The 19,603-nt window shown below is 41.7% G+C and overlaps 1 long non-coding RNA gene across 1 annotated transcript in view; it reads right to left on the bottom strand.

Moving 5' to 3' along the window:
* Window positions 1-181: 181 nt before the first annotated feature.
* The window catches only part of LOC124870764, a 52,460-nt gene continuing 33,038 nt past the window's right edge, over window positions 182-19,603 (bottom strand). Inside the window, exons 2-3 of the long non-coding RNA XR_007038883.1 lie at window positions 7,041-7,139; window positions 182-1,385 (exon numbers count right to left, since the gene is read on the bottom strand). This is a non-coding gene — a long non-coding RNA (uncharacterized LOC124870764). The remainder of the gene's footprint in view (window positions 1,386-7,040; window positions 7,140-19,603) is intronic.

Here is a 19,603-nt window from a genome sequence, read left to right as displayed (position 1 = left end):
ATGTAGATATTGAATAAAGGTGGCCCGAGAATGGAACCCTGAGGAACCCCGTATATGATCTTTCAGATATGGGGTATCTGATCACTTAAATCTTTTAGGAAAATTGCATTGTTTATGATCAGGAATGTTAAAGACAGCAGTAATATAGGGACAGATTTGTATGCTGTTACAATGTTGCTGGTATATGTCATTTAGGTCATTAAGCACTAAAAAACAAATTGTCACAAAGGAGTGCATTTATAAACAACGAACCCTTTGGTCTTTTCCAAAAAAAAACATTAGATTTGATATGAACCTGTTTTTTCTGATTGAATCAACATTAGGCTTCTTTAAAACAGGTTTGACCTCTGCATGTCAGGTAAGTTATCCCATAAAAATGGGCTAATGTAATAACAGTTTTCAAAAGCTGCAAGAAACTTGTTCTTGCAGCTGATATGTTTAACTCTTTGTCTCCCTGAGTGCAAGTTTAAACTGACCCTCGGTTTACACAACACACACACAGATGGGAATCACAGCAGGCTGAAATAAACCCTGTGTTGGAAGAACTAAAGATCGGGGTGCTGCGGCCCCTCTGTTACCCACGTGTCTTATAAAGCTTGCTCTGATTGTGTTCTTCAGTGTACTGTATGATGATACATCTCTGTGCAGACTAGTGCTCAAATAGACCGATTGGAAAGTTGTATGTAGCTGTAATAGTGCTGTGGACACGTGTGTGAAAACCTGGAAATCTGTAACGGTTTTAGTTTGTGTATTCCTGTGGCCTATGCAGGTGTTTGTGTTGACAGGTGTCTACTCTACTGACCTTTAATCCATTGTTGTTCGCTCAGCTGTTCTCACACTCCATTTTTGTAAAACTAAAGAAAAAAAAAGAAGCAAAAATATTTATTGAAGTGTGTTTAAATGATTAAATATAATGACTTAACTAGATCTTGTTTTTATTTTGTAACTACTGTGTTTTCTATCTTATAAAATAATCAAATATAACAAAAAGTATTTATTCCAGACTAATAAGAATAAAGTTCTTTTTTCCTGACATCATGTTGTTTCCTGATTGCTGTCATCCTGCTGCTGGAATGTATTCTCACTAGGGAGGCAGCTAATGATTATCATAATTTATTCTGACAATTAATTGAATAATTGGATAAAAAAAATTGGGAATTCCTGCAGATTGTTTTATTTAACTACTTAAGCTTATTTTATGAGTAATTGAAATGCATGAAAGAGAAAAGGAGGAGGATGCCATGGTTCTCGACCGGTAAAGGGTGGCCTGCCTTCTTCAAGTTGGAGGGGAGGTCCTGCCTCAAGTTGAGGAGAGCAAGTATCTTGGTATCTTGTTAACAGGTGAGGGGAGAATGAAGCAGGGTTAGGGTTAGGGTTTTCTGCCCCTGCAACCGGTCCCGGATAGGCAGAAGACGACGAGCACAAGTACAAAAGAGAAAGAGCAAGTAAACAATTTAATAAAAACAATTAAATAAATTGCTTTAAAATGCAATAATAAGCATGTCTTAAGTGTATAAATAATAGAAAATTTGATTTCCAACACACTTTACATTTACAGAATATTTCAAAGTGCTACAGTTAAAAAAAACCCAAACTATTAAAAACAGAGACGATAAAAAAAGACGTCAAGTAAAAGTAGTGACTGCAATGAACACAGAAAAAAAACCCATTGGTTAAAAAGAAACGTTTTCAAGCCTTAAAGCGGTCTCAGAAGCCCTCAAATGTGGAAGCAGTATGTTCCACAGCTGAGGGGCAGCACAGGAAAGGGCCCAGTCTCCTATGGTGCAGGAGTGTGTCCTGGGAATGTGAAGAAGGTGGGTGTTGGAGAAGCAGAGAGTGTATGAGGGACAATGAAGGTTGAGGAGGTCTGTTAAGAAAAGTGAAGCATTATCAGGCAGACAGTGGAATGTGACTAGAGAGATTTTGTAGATGATCTGACCAGAGACAGGATGCCAGTGAAGTGAATGGAGAACGGGTGTATATGTTTATGCCGGTTGATAATGGACTTGTGTCTGTACTGGTTCTGTTAGATCTCAGTGCTGCATTTGATACAGTGGATCACAATATTCTCTTAGAAAGGCCTGAATGTGCTGTAGAGATCAGCAATAGGCTGATTTAAATCTTATTTGTCTGACAGATTCCAGTTTATGTGAATGATAAATAATCTTTGAAAGTCAACAGGTTCGTGGCTCAACCACAGTTTCCCTGCACAAACCCATTTTGTTGATGCTGAATATCAAGGGGTCGGCCATGGGGGAAACCCAGGCAGTTCTGGGCACAATTATTCAGCCCCTACATATTAAAGAGCACTATCCAGATTTAAACCCCTTTTCTTCTGCTCACATGGGTTTTGTACATAGCACACCAGCAACCTATAGCTCCTGTAACCTGAACAAAGCCATAAGCTAGGGGGGAACCACCGCACAGTGCCAGCCCCACTGAAAAGTAAGGAAGACCTGGAGTGTGTCTTGGCAGCTCTCATCTAGAAGTAAAGAGTACGGCAATCTGAGAGAGAGGGTCCCCACCTTTAGTCTGGCCCAATATGATGGCACTAAACTATAGAAGGAATTCCTACACAGGTTTGAGAGCTGTGCCGAAGCCAACTATTTGTCCAAATATACAATGGCAATCAGATAAAATTCTTGTTAGCGGTAGCAGAGGGGGCCACTATCCACAAAAACCCTTGCTCATACAAAAGGCCTGGGGACAGAGCTGGAAACTGCACACAGCCCTAGAGACCTAGAGAGGCCCTTAAAGAGAATACATTTATGGATAGGTGGCTAGGGCTTACAGTGACACAGCAGAAACTGAACAAGACTCTATAACTGTTGCAGTTTATAAAAATAGTATTGGTGATGAAGAAAAACTGTCCAAAAACTGTTAGAGCAGTCCACAGCCAGGTGAGCCACAGCTGGAGGTGTGCACTGTTAGGACAGTGAGGCCCGAAGGAGCATACCAGAACATTCCCACACTGTAAAGCTGACTGCAAAAATACAGTACAGACCAAAAGTTTGGACACACCTTCTCATTCAAAGAGTTTTCTTTATTTTCATGACTATGAATATTGTAGCTTCACACTGAAGGCATCAAAACTATGAATTAACACATGTGGAATTATATACTGAACAAAAAATTGTGAAACAACTGAAAATATGTCTTATATTCTAGGTTCTTCAAAGTAGCCACCTTTTGCTTTGATTACTGCTCTACACACTCTTGGCATTCTGTTGATGAGCTTCAAGAGGCAGTCACCTGAAATGGTTTTACAAAAGGCTTGAAGGAGTTCCCAGAGATGCTTAGCACTTGTTGGCCCTTTTGCCTTCACTCTGCGGTCCAGCTCACCCCAAACCATCTCGATTGGGTTCAGGTCCGGTGACTGTGGAGGCCAGGTCATCTGGAGCAGCACCCCATCACTCTCCTTCTTGGTCAAATAGCCCTTACACAGCCTGGAGGTGTGTTTGGGGTCATTGTCCTGTTGAAAAATAAATGATGGTCCAACTAAACGCAAACCGGATGGAATAGCATGCCGCTGCTGCTGTGGTAGCCATGATGGTTCATTATGCCTTCAATTTTGAATAAATCTTGGGGACACTTTCAAAGTTTTCCCAATTGTTCGGACTGACTGATCTTCATTTCTTAAAGTAATGATGGCCACTCGTTTTTCTTTACTTAGCTGCTCTTTTCTTGCCATAATACAAATTCTAACGGTCTATTCAGTAGGACTATCAGCGGTGTTCCAGGGGATGTGCAATTTGTTCGGCATAGACAAAACTCACATAACACCATTCAGACCCCAGTCAGATGGCCATTTGGAACATTTCAGTGCCATCCTCCAAAGGATCATGGCAACGACAGCTGAACGTCGACACCGGGACCGGCACGCGATGATTTCTTACGCTTTTGTGGCCTACAGGGCCACTGAGCAGAGTGCTACAGGTTTTACCTCAAAAATCATAATGTTTGGCCAGGACCTAGGTGAACCAGTGGATCTTGTTGCAGGTCTGTTTCCTGACCCAGACAATCAACCTTTAGCCTCAGAGTACGTACAACAGATGCCTGAGTGGATAGAGCTAGCCCTGAGTCAGTCACATGTGCAAAGAGACAAAATGACAAGAATGGTTGACACAAACAATACAAGATTGGAGATCCTGTTTGGTATCTCATCAAAGGAACACGCCATGTCAGAAGTTTTTCCCTTTATACAAAGGACCATTCTTTGTCATTAGGGAATTGGATGACCTACTTTAGCGGATCCAGAAAAACCTGAGGTCTAAGGTAAAACTTGTCTACTATGACGAGTTAAAGCTTTACTGCAGACGTGACCCACTGGACAAAACCTGGGTTCTGGATAAGGCTCAACATTAGATACCTATGGAGGTCCCACCTCCAACCTTAAAGGAGGACCTGGGAGACTGTGATCTGGGTCTGCACAGCTTGTTCTCTAATGCAACAAACAATGGCCCCAGGTCTTCTCAGTCCTCTGTCCAACTCTGGTTGTGCTTGCCCCATCCTCCCCTTCTGATTTTGGGAAGGACAGATTTGGTACTCCTAAACAAACCTTTTTTATGACAAAACGATAAAAGGTATCAAATAAATTGCTTCACTGTGAGCGCCAGCAAGGTCTGAAGAAAAATCTGCACAAGGCTCATGTCTCTACCTCGAACGGTTTATGAGAGGCGGCGATTCGAAAACATGTGACTTTAAGGATTTTTTTGCTCAGATTTTTTCTGAAATTCCTATAGATTTCCTATACAAGGTGTGTTGACTTTGCGTTGCTTTGGGGCGTGTTGCCGGAAAACTGTTTGTGCCACATCAATGAGGGAGACATTTTCTTAATCGCGAAAGAGCAACCTACGTTTTGATGTATAATTTGTATAGGTAGAGTGAAAATTGAGCAAGTGAAGAGAGTTTGTTCTTTCTTTTTCAGGTTATTCAAAAATCTACAGTGTACACTCTAGCAACAGAAGAATTCCGTCATTGGATTACATTATAAAACTAAAAATCTGAAAAAATTGTAATAAAGTTTGAATCCAAATGGTAGAAAAACTGTAAAAGATATCAAAAAGTTGAATTATACAATAATAGCAGAGGGCTGTGAAAGCATTTTAAAAGTTGAATGGTGTTTCTAGCTGAAAGTACGCGGAAGTAGTTAAATGGCAAAAACAGTGAATTTTTAGCTGAATTTTTGAGGTTTCCCATTCATTTCAATGGGAGCAAAAAAAAAAAAAAAAACACAAACAGCTGAATATTTTAAAAAGTGGATAAGTTATGAATACCAAAAGTCATAGCCGGAATGTCCTGAAAGGGCTGAATATTGTGAAATTTGAACGGTTGAAATAGCACAAAGTATGCAGGAAGAGTAGCGAATCAAAAAGTGTACAGAAGCAACCAGAATAATAATAAGAAGAAGATGGAATAATAAAGAATAAATAAAGAGAAACAGGATCTCAATAGTGCCTTCAGCATTCACACAATGAATGAGCTGCATTTCCTAGGAACACTGTTGTCCTCCTGGATGAGCATCACCTGTTGAAAAACTTTCATCATTGTTTGTTTCACATATTCACTCAGATCTTTATATTATACCAGTAGGTGAAGTTGTTAGTATCTCATGTAGACTGACATATACTGTTGCATTTGGAGAGGATCTCAGATTAAATACACATAGTTATAGCTGCAGACTTTAGCCAATTTTTCTTTTTTTTATACATAAAGAGCAAGATTCAAAACATTTTCAAAAGGCAGATTGTGGCAGAATGTAGACAAAACTGCTTATTGATTGACAAAATAACATTCAAGCACACAATCACCATATTAAAGGCTCTACTTCTAGAGAATCACATCAACGTCTGGGGGCCGGTTTTGGCCCGTGGACCTTGAGTTTGACACGTGCAGGGTAGAGTTACAATCTTTATCAGAGCTTTCAGCAGAGACAGGCTTCTGCTGTTTGCAGAAGTTTTATCTTCGATTTCAGGCAGCTGCATCTCTTTGTCAAGGTTGTTTTACAGAGCTGAAATTTAACTTCTCTCAAAGAGGAAGAAAATCAAGAATGCACACAATCTGAGCCAAATATGGAATAATTTCCCTGTAAAATGAATCTTTTGCATTTTATCATGGTATCGTTGATAGTATAACACCATTATAATTTGGGGCTACCTTGGTATTCTAAACTGGGATGGGTGGCGGTCCGCCCCCCTTATTTGTTTTCATTAAAGCTGAAAGTTTTTTCCCTGTGCTTTTCTTAAGGTCTCAGTATTATGGCTTTGTCAGTTAAAGGCTGCTCTTGCTGTTTTTTTTTTATTCATCTTTTTGTTTTAATCTGTTTATCAACTGTGTGCACGCAGGGACTGAGAGGTCCCTTTGAAATTATAATCTGGCAAGGTTTTTTATTGTCTCTTGAATCTTTTGAATGCATAATCTCCAGTTTAAGATCCCCGTGTAGTTTTAGGATTTCAGTGATAATTAAGTTACCTGAAAATCCATATTTTTTATGCCATCGTTTACATATTTCTTCGGCCCCCTTCACATAATTTTCCATAAACTTTACATCTTCTAAATCTGAGCTTTTGCTCTGTCCCTTCCCCGTTCTTTGTTATTTTTCTTCAAACTATGAATGTCCCGAATAGAAGTTTACTGACATGAGATCACAGAGAGCACATTAACACGCACTTCGACTGCGGCTATCTCGCAGCGGTGTTAATTTTCAGGGATGAAACCCGTCCTGTATCTCGTAGTGATCGTCAGTACGTAATTTTATTCGGGCAAAAGAAAACACAGGACTAGCAGAATCTTGGTATGATTCTTTCAAAATGCTTAGTCCTCCAAACACACACAACACAGTCACACAGTTAGTATTTTAATTACCCCACAGTTGTTTAAGGTTAATCTGTTTCATTTTATGAGCTCTACTATTTTTCAACACTTATTTTCACAACACTTAGTTTCATTCCCTTACGGCGGAATACTACCTAGTTGTTTCTGATCCCCTTACGGCGGGATCCTACCTAATTTATCGCTATTCCTTTCCGGCGGAATAATACCTTTCCAATTGCTGCACCGGGCTTTCAGCCACCGTGCCTGGGGCAACTATGCGGTAGCGCTTCCTCGGCGTCAGGTAGTCCCCAGGGATCCTTCGGTCACTGCAAAGATAGAAGCCTAAGTTAGTTCAAATATCCGGCTCGAAGGACCAATTTAATGTTAGGTATTAATTAGTCAAACTCAGAGGAACGACACAGAGTCTCTGTTATCTTGCAGCAAGAGGTAGCCCACACTCTGCAGTGCAAAGTACACAGAGTGAGGCTCCCAGTCTTTATTTATGGGCTGGTGAGAAAAAGATAACAGTGGAAAGTAGAAACAAGAAACAGGGTGCGATTCACCCTGGCCTTCAGGCTCACATGCTGAGTTCACGTGTTCAGCTCAGTACGGAATGTATAAGTCTCATGAGTGATAAACACAAGATACAAGTTTTCACACCCAACAGGGAGACATGAGGGAGCTTCACTGAAGTAATGGAGAAGGACATCAAATATCAGCTCAGGATTTTTCTTAACATCAAGTGAAGGATCACTACGCAGGGCAATCTACACCACACCTTTGGCTTTGCCCATTAAGTGGCACATGACCTCTTCTTCTTGACCACAGGTAGGTATGCCTTGTTTTCTGAGGTGCATTTTAGTCAAGTCAATCCAGTCTTGAACTGAACATTTGTCAGTGTTGTCACCTCTATACGTTTGGAGTACCCTATCAGATTTAACATGGACTGTTATAGGAGGTTGGTCATATTTGCTACTGTCACAGTGTGAATTCTGAGTGACAAAGGTCGGCTGGGATTCACTGTTTATATTTACAACACCAGCTGACATTAGTTTTGAAACAATAGATTCACCAATTTGAGCACCCAACTGCCCAACCATGTCTGTAAGGTGATGAAGGGCGTCAACATCACTGAGGGGTGTGAAAGTGGGGGAACCTCCCTCATGAACTCATCAATAGAAGTACAACCCTGGCTATGACCTAGCCCTGATTCTGCACAACCATCATATGCGAGCTTTGAATGTCCAACAGCCCCACTGTCAGCATCACTGCTGAACCAAACACCTCTACCTTTAGGTGATTTAGGAGTAGTAAACCGATCCATTGCTAACACACCGGCAACCTTTAACAATCAAATATTTACAAAGCTGGGTACCCAATTACAGAGAAAAACAAAACTGAAGAACAATTTAAATGGGAGCCAAAAATAGCACAGAAAACATCACTTTATCATAGCAGCAATATTTCCCACGACTTACCTTCAGCAGTGCAGAACAACACTGTGAGGGAGGGGAGAAAAGGGGGAAGCTATGAGGGCCGGGAAGAGCTACCGGAGCCCACAAACAAGGCAGAGTGCAGAAAGGCAATTCTCATAGGGAAAATCAATAAAACCATGGGAAATAAAATTGCTCAAAGAGATCAAATTCACAAAAACTTATTATAACATAAATTAAAAAAAATTATTACTAAAGTGCTTTTTTAACATGTTACATGTGTATCTATGTGTGAGTGCGCATGCGTGTGTCTGCTGTGCGCTGTCAGATAGAGACCACCACGAAGGAAATGAGTGCAAAGAGAGCTCGCGGCTGGGTTCGGAGTTGATAGAGACGGCGACCGGGGTCAGTTTAGCTGGTAACAGTCACTGCATAAATGTGCAGTAAAGCCCAATTTTTTCAATGTCCCGGTGAACCCATTATTTACATGTGCCTAACCCTCCTAAACTGAAAGTGGAGGAAGTTAACCCTGAAGTGGGCAGGCAGGCAGGCAGGCAGATTAACTTTATTTCCAAAGAAAAGAAAATTCGTCTTAGATACAAACACTAACTACTGCACAATAAAAAACTTCAGACATCACGCAACATTCACTCATGTATAAGATCAAAATGAAACAAATATATACAATAAAAACACATTAAATTATTAAAAGAACTATTGACCGTTACCTGTACATTCTATAATCATAATCTAATGTTTTTGCTGTTGTTTAAGGCTTTGATGGAGAGTAGAACATATGAGTTCTTGTAGCGGTTCAGTCAGCAAGCAGGAACTCTGAGGCGCCGACATGAGGAAAGGAGCTGTTACACTGAGTAAAGGATGTGAGTGGGGTCTGAGATAATTTTCCAGGCGTGTCTGGTTATTGTTTAGTCAAAGATGTTCTGAAGTGAGGGATGCTGCTTGGCTCCCATCAGCTTCATAGCCAATGGGAGCCAAGCTTTGTATGAGCCAGGTGAGCTGGGCCTTCTTTTGGACAGACAGGTTACCGAACCAGGTTGAGATGCTGTATCTGACGATGCTCTCTATTACGGCATGATAAAAAAGCAGACTGACACCAGAGGACCTCAGCCTGCGGAGGAAGTGCAGTCGCTGCTAGACCCTGGTGCAGACATAGTCACCCTTAGCATGCCATGTGAGTTTGTTGTTTATTTGTTTCCCTGGTATTTATAAAAATCCAAAATCCATCAGGGCAATACTGTGATGACCACTGGTGAGTTGTCTCCAACAGATTTTGGGTCAAAGATCATTTCCTGTGTTTTTTGGACATTAAGAATCAGAAGTTGTTCTTTGTGGTCTCTGTTGTTTCTGCTGTTTGTAATGGCTGATTTGTACCTGCAGCAGCAGGTCTGAGACTAACCAGGAGAGGGAGCCAAACATCAACATGTCGTGAATCACTTTAAGAAACCTAAATCTAAATTTAATTTGTTAATTTTCTTGGTTGTAACTGTAAATGCAGAAGTGAAAACCAAAGCATGTTCAGTCAGTGTCCATATAAGTAACATTTGTTTTGAATTTTAACTGCTCAAAAAAAAAAAGGGAACACTCAAAACATCCTAGATATGAATGAATGAAATATTCTCATTGAATACTTTGTTCTGTACAAAGTTGAATGTGCTGACAACAAAATCACACAAAAATCATCAATGGAAATCAAATTTATTAACCAATGGAGGCCTGGATTTGGAGTCACACACAAAATGAAAGTGGAAAAACACACTACAGACTGATCCAACTTTGATATAATGTCCTTCAAACAAGTCAAAATGAGACTCAGTATTATGTGTGGCCTCCACGTGCCTGTATGACCTCCCTACAACGCCTGGGCATGCTCCTGATGAGACGACGGATGGTCTCCTGAGGGATCTCCTCCCAGACCTGGACTAAAGCATCCGCCAACTCCTGGACAGTCTGTGGTGCAACGTGACGTTGGTGGATGGAGCGAGACATGATGTCCCAGATGTGCTCAATCGGATTCAGGTCTGGGGAACGGGCGGGCCAGTCCATAGCTTCAATGTCTACATCTTGCAGGAACTGCTGACACACTCCAGCCACATGAGGTCTAGCATTGTCCTGCATTAGGAGGAACCCAGGGCCAACCACCCCAGCATATGGTCTCACAAGGGGTCTGAGGATCTCATCTCGATACCTAATGGCAGTCAGGCTACCTCTGGTGAGCACATGCGGCCCTCCAAAGAAATGCCACCCCACACCATTACTGACCCACTGCCAAACCGGTTTTGCTGAAGGATGTTGCAAGCAGCAGATCGCTCTCCACGGTGTCTCCAGACTCTGTCACGTCTGTCACATGTGCTCAGTGTCAACCTGCTTTCATCTGTGAAGAGCACAGGGTGCCATTGGCAAATTTCCCAATCCTGGTGTTCTCTGGCAAATGCCAAGCGTCCTATATGGTGTTGGGCTGTGAGCACAACCCCCATTTGTGGACTTCGGGCCCTCATACCATCCTCATGGAGTCAGTTTCTAACTGTTTGTGCAGACACATGCACATTTGTGGCCTGCTGGAGGTCATGTTGCAGGGCTCTGGCAGTGCTCCTCCTGTTAGCGGTCCTGCTGCTGGGTTGTTGCCCTCCTACAGCCTCCCCCACGTCTCCTGGTGTACTGGCCTGTCTCCTGGTAGCGCCTCCAGGCTCTGGACACTACGTTGACAGACACAGCAAACCTTCTTGCCACAGCTCGCAATGATGTGCCATCCTGGATGAGCTGCACTACCTGAGCCACTTGTGTGGGTTGTAGAGTCCGTCTCATGCTACCACGAGTGTGAAAGCACCACCAACATTCAAAAGCGACCAAAACATCAGCCAGAAAGCATCGGTACTGAGAAGTGGTCTGTGGTCCCCACCTGCAGAACCACTCCTTTATTGAGTGTCTTGCTAATCGCCAAACATTTCCCCCTGTTGTCTATTCTATTTACACAACAGCTGTGAAATTGATTGTCAATCAGTGTTGCTTCCTAATTACTTGGAGTCATATTGTGTTGTTTAAGTGTTCCCTTTATTTGTTTGAGCAGTATATATATATATATATATATATATACAGGTCCTTCTCAAAATATTATTATATTGTGATAAAGTTCATTATTTTCCATAATGTCATGATGAAAATGTAACATTCATATATTTTAGATTCATTGCACACTAACTGAAATATTTCAGGTCTTTTATTGTCTTAATACGGATGATTTTGGCATACAGCTCATGAAAACCCAAAATTCCTATCTCACAAAATTAGCATATCATTAAAAGGGTCTCTAAACGAGCTATGAACCTAATCATCTGAATCAACAAGTTAACTCTAAACACCTGCAAAAGATTCCTGAGGCCTTTAAAACTCCCAGCCTGGTTCATCACTCAAAACCCCAATCATGGGTAAGACTGCCGACCTGACTGCTGTCCAGAAGGCCACTATTGACACCCTCAAGCAAGAGGGTAAGACACAGAAAGAAATTTCTGAACAAATAGGCTGTTCCCAGAGTGCTGTATCAAGGCACCTCAGTGGGAAGTCTGTGGGAAGGAAAACGTGTGGCAGAAAACGCTGCACAACGAGAAGAGGTGACCGGACCCTGAGGAAGATTGTGGAGAAGGGCCGATTCCAGACCTTGGGGGACCTGCGGAAGCAGTGGACTGAGTCTGGAGTACAAACATCCAGAGCCACCGTGCACAGGCGTGTGCAGGAAATGGGCTACAGGTGCCGCATTCCCCAGACCTGGGCTACAGAGAAGCAGCACTGGACTGTTGCTCAGTGGTCCAAAGTACTTTTTTCGGATGAAAGCAAATTCTGCATGTCATTCGGAAATCAAGGTGCCAGAGTCTGGAGGAAGACTGGGGAGAAGGAAATGCCAAAATGCCAGAAGTCCAGTGTCAAGTACCCACAGTCAGTGATGGTCTGGGGTGCCGTGTCAGCTGCTGGTGTTGGTCCACTGTGTTTTATCAAGGGCAGGGTCAATGCAGCTAGCTATCAGGAGATTTTGGAGCACTTCATGCTTCCATCTGCTGAAAAGATTTATGGAGATGAAGATTTCATTTTTCAGCACGACCTGGCACCTGCTCACAGTGCCAAAACCACTGGTAAATGGTTTACTGACCATGGTATCACTGTGCTCAATTGGCCTGCCAACTCTCCTGACCTGAACCCCATAGAGAATCTGTGGGATATTGTGAAGAGAACGTTGAGAGACTCAAGACCCAACACTCTGGATGAGCTAAAGGCCGCTATCGAAGCATCCTGGGCCTCCATAAGACCTCAGCAGTGCCACAGGGTGATTGCCTCCATGCCACGCCGCATTGAAGCAGTCATTTCTGCAAAAGGATTCCCGACCAAGTATTGAGTGCATAACTGTACATGATTATTTGAAGGTTGACGTTTTTTGTATTAAAAACACTTTTCTTTTATTGGTCGGATGAAATATGCTAATTTTGTGAGATAGGAATTTTGGGTTTTCATGAGCTGTATGCCAAAATCATTCGTATTAAGACAATAAAAGACCTGAAATATTTCAGTTAGTGTGCAATGAATCTAAAATATATGAATGTTAAATTTTCATCATGACATTATGGAAAATAATGAACTTTATCACAATATGCTAATATTTTGAGAAGGACCTGTATATCACATATATATATTTAACTTATATATATATATATATATATATATATATATATATATATATATATATACATATATATGTTAAATATGTATATTGTAGCTATATATAGCTATATATAGTAGATCACAAAAGAAAAATGAGACAAATATACACTACCCGTCAAACGTTTTAGATACACATTCTCACTTAATGGGTCTCTTTGTTTTCATGACCGTTTACATTGTAGAGTCTCACCAAAGGCAACAAAACTGTGAATGAACACACATGGAATTATGTAGTAAACAAAAGGTGTGAAATAACTCTAAACATTTTTATATTTTAGATTCTTCAAAATAGTCAACCTTGGGCGGCTACTTTGCTACATGGGCGGCTACTTTGCTACATAATTCCATAAGTGTTCTTTCACTGTTTTGATGCCTTCAATGAGAATTTACGTACAATGTAAATAGTCATAAACATAAAGAAAACCATTAACTGAGAAAGTGTGTCTAAAACTATAGACCGGTACTTTATAGGTAGTAATTACATCATACACCAAGTTACTAAGAGATTCTAAAAAAAAGGTATAATCGGGTATAATATATCCAGAATGTCTCTCTGTTATCTGATTTATCAGACCCTTATAATTCAAACTTTGAGAAAAGGTTAATTATCTTGTGAGTTTTACAGCTACAAAATGAAAGCAGTTCTGACTGGTTCTGGTTGTATGTTCTTTAATTAACTTTATGTGTTACTTGCTGGCAGCACTGTTCTTCTGCAGTAATAAGGTGGTGGGTTTGATTCCTGGCTGAGATCTTTCTGTGTCATGTTTGCTTGTTCCCAACATGTGTGATGTGTCGGTTTTCTCCTTCTGCCTTTTGCAGGTTTATTGACCACGCTAAACTGTCCATAGGTTTGAGTGTTAGAACATGGTTGTGTGTCACTTCCTGAAATAAAAACTTTCAGTCTTGATTTGCAGAAACGTTCTCTGAACTAAATCTCGAACCAGCTTGAAAACAGTTTAAACCAATCAGTGACCTTATTGCCAGTGTTCTGTTGTTTCTGTCTTTAAAGAGGACCACAGCTTCAACATGACTCTTTGGTGTTGGCTGCATGTTTGGGCCCCTCACCTGATGTAGGATCAGTGAGAGGGTGATCAGATGCATCTCCTTGTTTTTAATAATAGATGAGAATATAAATATATGTCAGCACATATGCAGTTAAAATGAAAGGAAAGAGCTTAATAAAGCTTTGCATGGTGACCTGTCTTTCAGTGTTTGTGATGTTGGGTCTCCTGTGACGGATGATGGGCAGTAAACTCGCTGTATCTGCCTCCTCCTTCTCTCCCTCAGGAAGTGTTGGCCAGCAGATGGGAGGCAATGGAACTGTGTGGTAGTGTAGGCAGCAACATGACGAGCTGTCAGGCCTTAATGCATGCTAACATCTGGAGGTTGTTGGCCATGTCACTTCAGGGTCCTCTAGCCTGGGGCCATGAGGCGCCCTGTGGGATACATACCCAGGGCCAAACATGGGCACCCGAGACAGGAAGCAGCAACACTCATAGTGTTTGTACGGCAATGCCATCAGCTTTAAGGTGAAGAAAAGGAACAGAGATAGTGTTGGGAATAATACCTAACTTAGCAGCAACACAAAGTGTCAGAGAAGAAACTTGTCTAAGTGGGTCATGATGTGTTTGAGCTGTATGCTACTAAGTCTATCAGAACAATACATTTAAAGTCTGCGTAATTCTCTTTTACATCTTTCTGTAATTATCACAGCAAACAGCTACAAATAGGCCATCATAAGACATCCTGCTCGAGCGGGAGACACAGGCAGGCACAGCGGGATAACACAGAGCCTGTTAAAACCCTTAACGCCATTGAAGCACTTTGCTATTAGCACTTCATGCTCGCCTCTATCATCCAAGAAGCAAGTGCCTCTTATGTTTTAATGACAGCCCTCACCCAGAGGTAATTTCACAGTGATTAAGGCAAAAACGAAAAAAATCTCATCTTTAAAGTGTCTAAATTGCATCTTATTTATCCACCTTTTAACTAACTACAAAAGGCAGACAGACAATGGCACTGCATGGTTCTACCTCTCCTGGTGAACAATTATACCTCGGACATTATCTGGTTCACTGTTGGATATTAAATATGGCGCCCAGGACATAAAGCAGAGTCAAGCTTTGATGGAAAAGTTAGGATGAAAGAAATTAGCTTGTTTGAACTTTTAAAAATATATCTATTTTCTTCTTGGTTGAGAGTAACCAGCATTTCAACTAAATTTGGTTCCCTAGCTGGAACTAGAGAAAAAATCTGGCCCCTCATTTACAGTCAGTCAAGAATGACTAAGGTTAAACAGATTGCCATGAAGTGTATCACACATGGTTTTCATGGTTGATTGTAAATGATCCTCTTAATTTCCCTGCCATCAGACGAGAGATTTTACTTGGCAGTTGTTTGGATGCAATGTAAGACTTAATTCTGATCTTAAGTGTAACGTAATAACACTTCACCTTTAAATATCATTTTCATATAAAGAGGAAAAGAAACCCCCACTCCAACTTCCCTTTCCATTTCAGCAGGTCTTTATGTCCTCCACTCGAGGCCCAGGATCTTGAGGATTATATGTAGTCCTGCTTAGCAATATTTACTTGAAATTACATTGGAAAGACAAACTAGCCTCCGCCAACACTGGTGGTCTCAAGTACCAATCCTCAAAGTTCCAGCGACCTGCCACTCTGAGATGTGTTTCTGCTTTGGCTTTGATATATTTCAATGGAATATTAGCAGGACAATGTAAAAGGTGGATGCACCCCTTTTACAGAGTCATTAGATTCAGGTTTAGTGGATCAGGGTCACATCTAAAATATACAGGACACCAGCTCTGGAGGACTTAAGTATAACCCTTCCGTAGTCCTGGTTACGGGAGGTGCCAGAAAGCACTGCATGTGGGGTTGCTCAGGACCAAAAATCTAGGGCAGTGGTCGGAAACGTGATGTGGAGGGCTCCCTGCAACCCGGCGTGTCGGAAAACCATGAAAGAGACAAGGGGAAACTCGAGTAGCGCACAGGGTGTCCCCTCTAGGACTGCGGGAGGGTTAAGAGCCCTACAGTGTGTAAAAGGTGGTGGAAAGGTTGAAAAGGTGAACCTGTCCACATGAAGATGTTTAAATATGGTTGAAGAGTCGTCAGGTGTGAATAGACTAACCAAGCATTACTTTATATGTCCTAGTCAGAGGGGGGGCCTCTGACTGGAAGTATTGTGGTCCCTGATGGAGCGCACAGTCAGCTCAAAAATCTGGAGAGCACACAGATGTCCAAAAAAAAGTTGTAGTGGACCCACATTTTTCCCAACGTCTTACTGGGCAATAAAAGATGGCAAAATGTATGTAGCACAGATTTCAGAGTTGAGTGAACAGTAGAGCAGACTGGTGTGAATTGGGCATTACCTTTTGATGATGGTCCTTCCCAGCCCTCCTCCTCTACATGGCCATTCATTTCTATATCAAGGACCATCTTCCTAATTTACCCCATGATCTTTGTTGTTTTATCCTACATGGTGACTCCTGGTTCTTACTTGTTCTTAATTGTAATTGTAAAAATCCTAAATTCCATGTTGCAACTTATTTAAGTAAAGTACATCTCATCTTCAGCTAATTCAAGACTTTTGCACAGTAATGGATATGTAATTCTTTGGTGACAGTATAAAACCCAGGGGTTTGGGCATTATTTATCCTATATTTGTTCAATGTATGTTTTGTTTGTATTTTACTTTTCAAAAGGATTTACAGAAAATCAGGATAAATAATGTAAATGTAGATATCGGGATCTATAGTCAGAGCGGTACCAACTGGAGTGTTTTAGTAAATTCTGACCGAGGGGTTTGGGGAAAATTCATAACATTATAGTTGAAAGCAAGTTTAGGGTCAATGCTGATCTTGCTTTCTCCTTCATGTTCTGTACTTTATAAAAAAATTATTTTTTTAAATACCTGGTCTCCATGTTCATATTCTAGTCTTTGCTGCATTTTCTCACATCAAACATTAAGAGCAAAAACTCGACGCAAAAGGAACTCATGTAGAAAAGCTTGGGAAACAGCCAGTAGTTTTTCCTTCCCAGGTTTATTCATTCTTGCACTGGTCTTGTTGAAACGAATATAATTGGTTCATTTCCAGAGTGATTTCCATGAGTTTGACATATAATCAATGAGGTCCCGTCAAGATGACTTATCTCTGTCAAATCACGTTCTATTGTGTAAGTTGCAGAGAAGCGCGTGGGTAATTACACTCACTGGAACAGCTGCTGTACCTCTGTGAGCTAACGTTGCTGAGGAGCTGGGGAGTCCTGCTTTCCTACCTGAGTAATCGCACTCCATCTTTAAAGTCATTGTATTATAATCACAGCCATTCACCACTTGGTAAAGTTTGAATTTACGTCTCCTTATTATCTTCCTGACCTACCCAATTCTGTTCATTTCATTTTAAACTTGATTGAGCACTTACAGACTCATCAGTTAGCAGCCTGTTTTACACAGAAACACATGTTCTGGCTCTGAGTGGGTCCAATCTTTAACCCTTAGGAGCAAAACAGCCACAAGAATTGTATCTGTAGTGTGAACCGGATACTGAGCTTTTACGTTCATCTCCTTACACCTGGCTGAAAAGGTACATTTTAATTGTGCTGCTCTTTCTGTAGCTCGCTGCAGACACACACATGCACTCAGTCCTCCAGCTAACATTGCTAATGTTAATAGCTTGTGCCTCTTTAATTGGTTCCTAAACGCTGTAAGCAGAGTTCCCACTGCGTGTTTAATGAACAGGTACCACTTCATGATTACAGCAATCTCAACCCACCACCCTGCTGCTGCAGACTGCTTTCATACGAGCCTCGAGCACACACACCATCCACGGCCTTGCACGCAAAAGGACAAAAGCAATTTGAGATGCTCCTGATCACCGCAGGACACTGGGTAAATTAGAGACGAGGACGAGATGGAGAGGGAGACAACAAAGGAAAATGATAGATGAGTGCAAAGGAAAGATGATTACTGTTTTCTGTGAAGAGAAGAAGAGATGGAATCATTTCATAGCCGTTTCTGTGTGAACAGTTGGAAGGGAAAGCGTGCAGGAAAGGAATGGAAGCTCTGATGTCAGGAGAAATGTATCTAGTTTCTTTTCCCCCTTGTCATCATTCTTTCCTTCCCTATTCTTTGGTCCTTTAGTTTTTCTTACAGTCTGAGGAAATCTGAGTTGTCCCTCTTCCTTTCAGTGAACTTATGGGGTGACGGTGGCTCATGTGGTAGAGGTTAGCCCTTTAACCAGTGGGTTGCCAGTTTTAACCCCTGCTCTGTCAGTCTCAGTTGTGTTCTTGGGCAAGACACTTCACGCAGTTTGCTGATGTGTGTCAGAGGGCTTGGTGGTGCTGGTTGTATGGTAGTCCCACTTCTGTCAGTCTGCCCCAGGGCAGCTTTGGCTACAATGTAGCCTACCACTGTCAGTGTGTCTATGGATGAGTCATTGTAGTAGAAAACACCTTGGAGTTCTTAGACTTGATAAAAGATCTATAAAAATACAGACCCTTTACCAATTATTTGATTTTGGTGCTTGTAGCTCTCAATTTAGCATGTGTCTGTCATGATGCAGTGCACAGTCTGGATCTCTGCTTCTCAGTTGCCTGATATAGCTGTAAGTTGACAGTTTTTCTTAGTTTTTTTTGGTGGGTCTCATCGGAGGCCTGTATATGTGTGTGGCTGGGTGGCAAACCTCATGCTGTATACATATTTGTTCAAACTTGTGCGTGTTGTGCAGTAATCCTCCCCGTTTGGCTCAGCCTCCCACACATGTCTATAAACAGGCCAGCTTCTGCCCATCAGAGACCATGGGGGTGATGTGATAGGTGAGGTTGGCGCGAAGAGGGGTATGTGGGTAAGGGAAGGTACATGCTCTGCCAGATGCCCTTTGTAAATAAGTGGAGTCCTTAGAGGGGCGCCGTTGGGCGTCCTGACTCGCCCGTCCCGGAGGACCCAATCACGGTGTCGCCCTGGCGTAATGGGCAAGGGAAGGGCAGGGTCTGGCCTCTGTGTGCCTGGCGTGGACATGGAGTCACTGTGGGTCTAATTCATTAAAGCAGCTCTCTAATATAAACAGCCATTCATTTCACTGCTTGACACTGGGACGTCTGGACAATGTGAGGAGCCCCAATAGAACTGCCATACGCTGCAGTGTGTGTTGGTGTGTGTGTGTGTGTATTCTTGTACTTGTTGGTGAGTGAGAACCATTTTTCGTATTTTTATCGCAAAGTGAGGACATTTTCCTGGTCCTCACCTTTCCAAATTCCGTTCTTGGGACAGAGGTTAGGTTTAGGACTAGGGTATGAATTGAGTTATGGTTAGGGTTAGGGTTAGATATGAACTGGTTAGGGGTAGTTTTAGGGTCAGGGTTATGCACTAAAAATCAAGGAAAATGAATGGAAGTCAATATAAGTAACTGAAAAGTCCTCATAAAGATAGTAAAACACGGATGTGTGTGTGTGTGTGGCGCTGTTTCTCACTGTTTGTGTATCTGAGGTCTCAGAGAGCCCGCTGGTTTTGACCAGATGCAGTGAGGCAAGCCAGAAGTGCCTGCTAATCCTGACATGATTCACAAAACAAAATTCAAAATTGGTCAGTGGAAATTCTACATTAGTGCTATTTTA

Source organism: Girardinichthys multiradiatus, chromosome 7, assembly GCF_021462225.1.
Source record: "Girardinichthys multiradiatus isolate DD_20200921_A chromosome 7, DD_fGirMul_XY1, whole genome shotgun sequence".
NCBI lineage: Eukaryota > Metazoa > Chordata > Actinopteri > Cyprinodontiformes > Goodeidae > Girardinichthys > Girardinichthys multiradiatus.
This window is presented reverse-complemented; position numbering and strand designations above follow the sequence as displayed.